Here is a 6,885-nt window from a genome sequence, read left to right on the forward strand (position 1 = left end):
GGGGTTGGGGAGGGAGAGATAAACCTTCAGCTGTATGGTAATGAGGTCTTGGCACCTTTATGCCAGCGCCGCACTCGCAAGGCTGCGAACCTTGGCGGCGTGGGACACCTGGGGAGCCGCCCTGGGGCCTCGGGGCTGCCGCTGCCGTTCCCCAGCCCGGGCTCTTTTGGGACCGGGGGGGCGAAAAAGGGGGGGGGGAAAGCCGGGTCCCGGCCGCGGCAGCACGAAGCGGCGCTCCCCGGCCGCGCCTCCCCGCAGAGCCGGTCCCGGGGTGGGGATGGGGATGGAAATAGGGGGGCACTGCGAGCACGGAGCGGGTGCGGGGGCTGCGGGGGAGCCGAGGCGCGGGCAGAGGCACCCGAGGGGAGCTCTTTTGTCTCGGCCTCGTAAACAAGGCGGGAGGAGGAATGTGTCGCCGCTGATGGACTCGGAATTTTGCGGCGATCCGCCCGGCCAGATCCCGGCTTTACCAGAAGCAGCGTCAACTGTCAAAATCAAATCTGATGCTAATAGCTTCGGTACTAAATAAAATGAGAGGCCAGATAACATCAGTGCTTGATAAATGGTAATGAGTGTCTAACCTAGGGGAACAGAAGGGCTGTGGGGCTCTTTAATTCAGTATTGAAAGGCTAGCTGGGTACTGCAGGCTCTAGCAGATGTTAGTATGTGTGTGTTTTGATTTTTGACTTGTATTGGACGTTTATTAGGCTAACCAGAGCCACCCCACGCATGGCCACTTGGTCCAGGCACCATCTGGCACAAGCAGGGCGGCGTGCAAGAATAGGCCCCGCTTTGGTGCTGGAGATCCACAGGCAGCATCTACCATATGGACCCGGAGCTAATGTAGGTTAAAGCAAGACAAGCTGATCTCTGCTTTTCACAGCTCCGCCAAACCTCGCTGCGATCCCCTGGCTGTGCACCTTGGCAGGTGCCACCACCTTCCCAAGGCCCGGTGGCTGCCGCCCTGAGCTTTGCACCCAGTTTGCCTGCTCTGCCCGAGCTCCACAAGTCGCTGCAACTTCCCACGTGTCCCCGCAGAACAAATATTTCCAGAAGCCGGAGCGAGTGGTGCGAAAGAGATGTGAAATCCTCCTCGAAACTCCAGGGCATTATTGTGATTGCGGCTATAAAGAGAGCCGTAATAAAATAATAACGGGGGAATATAATAAACCACCTGCTGCATGTTGACACACGCACACAGGCTTCAGAAGGAAAAAAAAAAAAAAAAAAAAAAAAAAAGTTGCATTAACAGCATCGGACAGCTGAGCCTGAAAGTGCAGCCGTCACTTAGGGGATCCACCGGAGTGTGGCGCGTAGGGCCAGCACCTCGCGTGGGGTGCCAGGCCTGGGGAACACCCCAAGGCTACAAAACGCTGGCAGCCGTTTTTTTTGGAAGGGGACACGCGTGAGCCTTTCCCCACGTTTATTTTGGGAGCAGCTCCCTGCCGGCTCCTCCATCGGGGGGTGCCCATCCCACTCGTGGCCGTGGGGCCGCGGCTCCTATAGGGACAGCAGCAAAAAGCTCGGTTGCAGCCCCCACTCGATTTCGGGGACACTCGGGGGGTCCTGATCTGCCAGCTGCCCTGCCCGGCCGGGGTCCCGGTCCGCCCCAGCGCCTGCCCGAGGGATGCTCTACCGGGCACGCGAGGGATGCTTTATCGGGACCTGAGGGGTGTTTTACCGGGACCTGAGGGGTGCTTTACCGAGACCTGAGGGGTGCTTTATCGGGATCTGAGGGGTGTTTTACCGGGCACCCGAGCCCGGAGCTTGCCCGTCTGTTCCGCGCCCGCCGCCCCTTCCATGTGCACGGCCCCACTCCGTGAGCCGGATTCCCCGATGGCTTTTAAACCCCTTAGCTAGAAAGTTGCACATCGATTCAGCGCTGACACACACCCAGAGAGCCTAAGAAAGGGAGAAAAGAAAAGAAAAATCCCCCTTGCTTGTTTTGTTTCTGCCTAAATGTCCATAGCGCGGAGCATCTCTCCAGGGAGAGCCGCTCCGAGGGGTGTTAATGTGGTCGATTTGGGGTACAAATGTTTGGAAATGTTTCCCGATTCGCACAGAAGGAGGGGGGATTTGCAAACTGTTGCTGCCACATGGCTCCTCCAGCCTGCCCATTCTCATTGTAATGAGGCCGGCGCGTGCCTCATCTGCCGCGGGGCGCTGCCACGGGCCGGCCGGGCACGCCGCGTGCCAACTGGGACAGCGCGGCTCGGCACGGCTCGGCACGGCTCGGCAAGGCACGGCTCGGCTCGGCAAGGCACGGCTCGGCTCGGCTCGGCAAGGCACGGCACGGCTCGGCACCGCGCCTCCGCACCGCACCGCCCGGCTCGGCTCGGTACCGCCCGGCCCGGCTCGGCTCGGCTTGGAGCGAGCCCCCCCCCGGCCCTGGCCGAGCGCCGGGGCAGCGCGGCGGTGTTCTCCCATTGTTGCTCGGAGCTGAGCCCATAAAAATAAGAACATTTCTATTAAAGAGTATAACGATCACTATTGAGCCTCTCAGCTCCAAATCGATGGCTTCTTTTCCATACAAATGCCTGCTTATGCCTTTATGTTCTCCATCTGTTTGTAGCTAACACCTGCCATTCAATAAATCGATTTGGCCATTTAATGTAACAGCTTCCCGGGACATTTTTTCATGCCAGATGCCACAGCAGCTCCCAAGCCCTACCCCAGCCCAGCGCCCCACCGGCACAGCCGCCCAGCCCGGGGCTTCGCCTCGGCTGAAACCCTCTGCCAGGGCACGGGCCAGAGCTGGGGAGGACACAAAACATTAATAAGTGCCTTTTGTTTATTCTTTCTTATTTGTGTCGGGCACTAAAGCCACCGATCCCACCTTCCTTAACGCTGCATTATCTTAATGCTGGGGTGAGGCTGGCTTGGGACCCCTGCGCGGGGATGTTGTGGGACAAGGGGCCCCCATCCTTCTGTGGGTATCAGGGCTGAGGTGTGCTGTGCTGAGGCGGGGGACCAGGCTGAAACCTCTCCAGGTGTCTCCCTGCAAGTCTCAAGGGAAATAAAATGGCATTAATGGGGAGATGAGAAAGTGGAGTGAGTAATGTGGCACGGGGAGGTTTCACCAGGCAGTTTCCTCATGGAGGGAGGGAGCAGCACCAGGCTGGCCAAGTTCCTCCTCCAGAGGCGATTTTGGTACTGCTGGGATCTTCTGTGACCACACTTATTGCTTAATTTATTGTGCTATTGTGCCTTTCAAAGGCACCTGAATCTGAATAAATAAAAAATTATAGATATGTATGTATTTCAGTTATGTGGGTCTGTTTCTTTCTTAATTAATTCAGTGCAGGCTGTGGGTACCACTTTCAGTGCAGCTGGCTGTGGGAGCCCAATTGCCTTTGGAAGCTAGCAAGAAATCCTCACAGTCATTTGGCACTTTTACCTGAGATGGCTGGACAGAACGGGGATTTCTCATAAAAGGCACCCCTGGAAACTACAGCTAGAACTGAGAGGATATACTGGGGAGATGCACAAATCTTGGTCATTTTTTGAACCTATCAGCCGTGGGTGGGATTGGCAGGGCCGAGTTGAGAGGCTGGACATGCCTCCCTGGGACCAGAGGTTCCCAAGTCTTTGTTCATACAAAAGGCACATATGGGTCAACAGTCATGGATGGGACACTGCCTGAAGCAACTTAACAAAGTAAGTGCAGGCTGGCTTCGGCTAAAGGGGGGAAATTTCCTCTGCAGGCTCCTTAGTAAATGTCCCATGGGCCAGGCTTTGGGAACTCCTGCATCAGAAGGTTTGTGTCTTCCAACAGATGGTTGGGCTGCCCTTGGCTGCTTAGAATATGTTTGGGGCTACATTATATAGCACTGATTGAAGGGATCTGTCACAGAAAGTGACAAAAAGAGGCAGTTTTAACCCTTTCCCCATGCAGGCTGTCCCACTGGGGCAGGAGTGAGAGCAAAGCATTGGGGGTGTGGGGGAGCCCTTCTGGGGCAGCTGGGGCTTGTGGCCTCCAGCTCCGCACCCAGTAAAGGTCCGTGACACACTGTCACCCTGGTGGCATCCACCTCCTGTGGGCTGGTCCCCCACAGGGGTTCATGGTGGCCACACCAGGTTCCTGCTGAGCTCTCATGATTTCCTCACTGTCCTGGTAGTCCAGTATTAGGCAGGGGCTGCTGAATGCCCAGGGCTGAATTTTGGGTCAGATTTGGAGGTTGGTGCTGGTGTAATAGCAGGAGGAGAGGTCTACTCAGCACTCAGTGGAGCTGCACCTGCTTGAGCACCAGGATTAGCTGATTCAAGGCGGTTGTAACTTCTCAGAGCTGCAGACTGGTAAAAGCCAAGGGTGTTTAAAACACAGCTGGACACCTAGGTGAGAAAATCCATTTTAAAATCCCTGCGCTGGAGGTAAAACCTGCTAATGACCCAAGAAAGAGAAAGACCATCCTGACTTTTTATCCATAGCATTTTTATTTATTTCTAGTAAAAAAGATTTTAACCAGGAGCAGCTGCTCCCACAGCCCATCAAAAGCAATCCTAGATTGTCCAGATGGAGTCACTCAAGACAGAGACATGAACGAGGGCTGCCACCGGCTCCAGGATTTCTGGGTTTGTCCTATTTTAAGAAGATCTCACATCCTGTGAACACTGCTTATGGGAAATGATTGGATGCAGAAATCCTAGTGGGGGCCCATGAGGCAGCCTCATGCGGAGCTGTGGCGATGTGGCATGCTGACATTTTGACATAACGTGGTGATGATTTTATGCTAGCATCAGCCCTCCAAGAGGAAAGTAAATATGTGACATATTGTTCAGGGAAACAAAACAAACCAAACAATGAAGTCCTGTGCCCAGTGACTGATGTAGCCTCTGCAGGCCCATGCAAAACCTCTTTTCCTTTGTGATCTGGGGATGCTGGGAAAATGAGTGCATCGGGGTATCCAACACCCATCCCTGGCCCATCCAGCCCTCCTCGCTTTTTGTCTTTGTGTGCGGCCATGCAGGGAGCAAACACAGAGCACCCGCTGCGTTTCTATTGTTTCTCCTGTCTAATGGCCCTACTTAGCCATGGAGGAGTGGGATGGATTTGCGCCTTGCGCACATTGTTCTTGGGGTTCAAAAGAATACTTAAACTAGAGCAGTAGTTAGTATGACAATGGAATAGAAATGAACATTCACTCCAGTGGCTTCGGATGGATGGCACGGGGAGCTTAAATAATGGGACAAGGGAGAAGAAAATTAATGAATCTGTCTGTCTGTCTGTTGACCCATCAGCATAAATATCTTGTCAGTCATATGTGACAGCAGATCTATTTGGATGGCAAAAGCTGTGCTTGCCCAGGCTGCCGGCTGTATTCTCTAAATCAGAAGTTTCATCAGGTAATTTAGCAAACTAAAGAAAGTCAGTAAGTGACTGCGTAGCATGCCCTGAGTGGGTGTGCAACAAATGCTTCATCTCCAGTGCTAAATGATGCACAACAATGGGACACCAAGGGCACAGGGTACCCATCTCCTTCCTCCTGCACTGGTCCCGTGTTGGCAGTGTCTCCTGCAGCCCTGGGATGGCATGGAGATGTTCCTCCCTCCACAGGAGCCCTTTCCGAGCAGAGCAGCTCAGCGGGCTCCCTGCCCGGGATGTCTTCTGTCACCGGGTGCCCTACAGCATCACAGGCTGGTGAAGTGGGGGTGACCACTAAAGTCTCCTTAGGTGGCTTAAACCACCCATGAGAGGGCAGCCAGCAGAGATCCGCCCCACCCTGGAGGGGATGTAGCTGTTGTGATGGAGGGATGAAACAGAAGGGTGACGTTGAGGCACTACCTTGTTTAGAAGTTTAGGGTGAGACATGGGACCTTTGTGTATGGTTCTGTGTACACACATACACAAACCCAGAGTGGGAGACCCAGCTTAGGGTGGGAGTTGTCCCACCTTACTTTATCTGTGTAACAGGTGTATGGGCCATGTTAAGCACCCACATTTCCTCTGGAGACAGCACTGCGAGGGGGGGGCCATATTGCCCACCCTGGGAGGGCAATCTGCCTTAGACCAGGTGAATTGTCATCTACAGAAACCTTTCTCTCTCCATTGACTTTGGAAGAACCTGAATGTCTAGATCAGGTGAGACCCCTCATTTTTAGGAAGCTAAAGCAAGGTGAGATTAATTCCTTCCTTTGTGCCTGAATGCACAAGTCAGTCAGAAGACAGAAGAGGGAAAAAGAGCCGGGATGATGTGGTTTGCCAAGATGTGGCAGAGCTGGGAACAAAAGGGTGAGCTCTGAGCATCCACTGCTTGGGATATCGAACTTAGGATGGGGGTGTCCCGGTCCTGGTGAGAGCACAATCCTTATGACAGAATTTGCAGAACTAGCTACTAGATATAACGAAATACAGCCTCACAGATAGCTTGCAATTTGATGCTCTTTTCATTGAAACCTTCCTCATGTCACAGCAAGACAATGGAGCAAATGGCATAGATCCAACCCAGACAGGGTGCAAGCTGAGGTACCTGGATTAATCTGGGGATCTGCACCACAGTCGTGATGCTGAATGGAGTAACTTGTACTTGTAACTTGTACAGGTTTCGCACTGGGGGCTGGATTTTGAACACCCTTTTAACTTCAGAGAAGGAGAGTCAAAGGCAAGATTCTGTTTTAAGTTCACTCTTAATAAAATCTGGAGTGTTGCAGCAAATGTAAATGAAGGGAAATTTCAAATGACAGATACCAGCACTAATGAACTCTTTGTAGGTTACAAAGCATTTTCATCTTATCATTTATACATTCATAATGCTCCAAAATAGATATTGTAATGAATCAATAGCTTTTAAAATATACCTGGGTTTTATTAATTCATTAGAAGATCTCATAGTTAACCCTTGAATAATCAGCTTAAAAGCAGAAGGCAGATTTACAGGCATATGGTTT

The sequence above is a fragment of the Oxyura jamaicensis genome, chromosome 5, assembly GCF_011077185.1.
Source record: "Oxyura jamaicensis isolate SHBP4307 breed ruddy duck chromosome 5, BPBGC_Ojam_1.0, whole genome shotgun sequence".
Classification (NCBI taxonomy): domain Eukaryota; kingdom Metazoa; phylum Chordata; class Aves; order Anseriformes; family Anatidae; genus Oxyura; species Oxyura jamaicensis.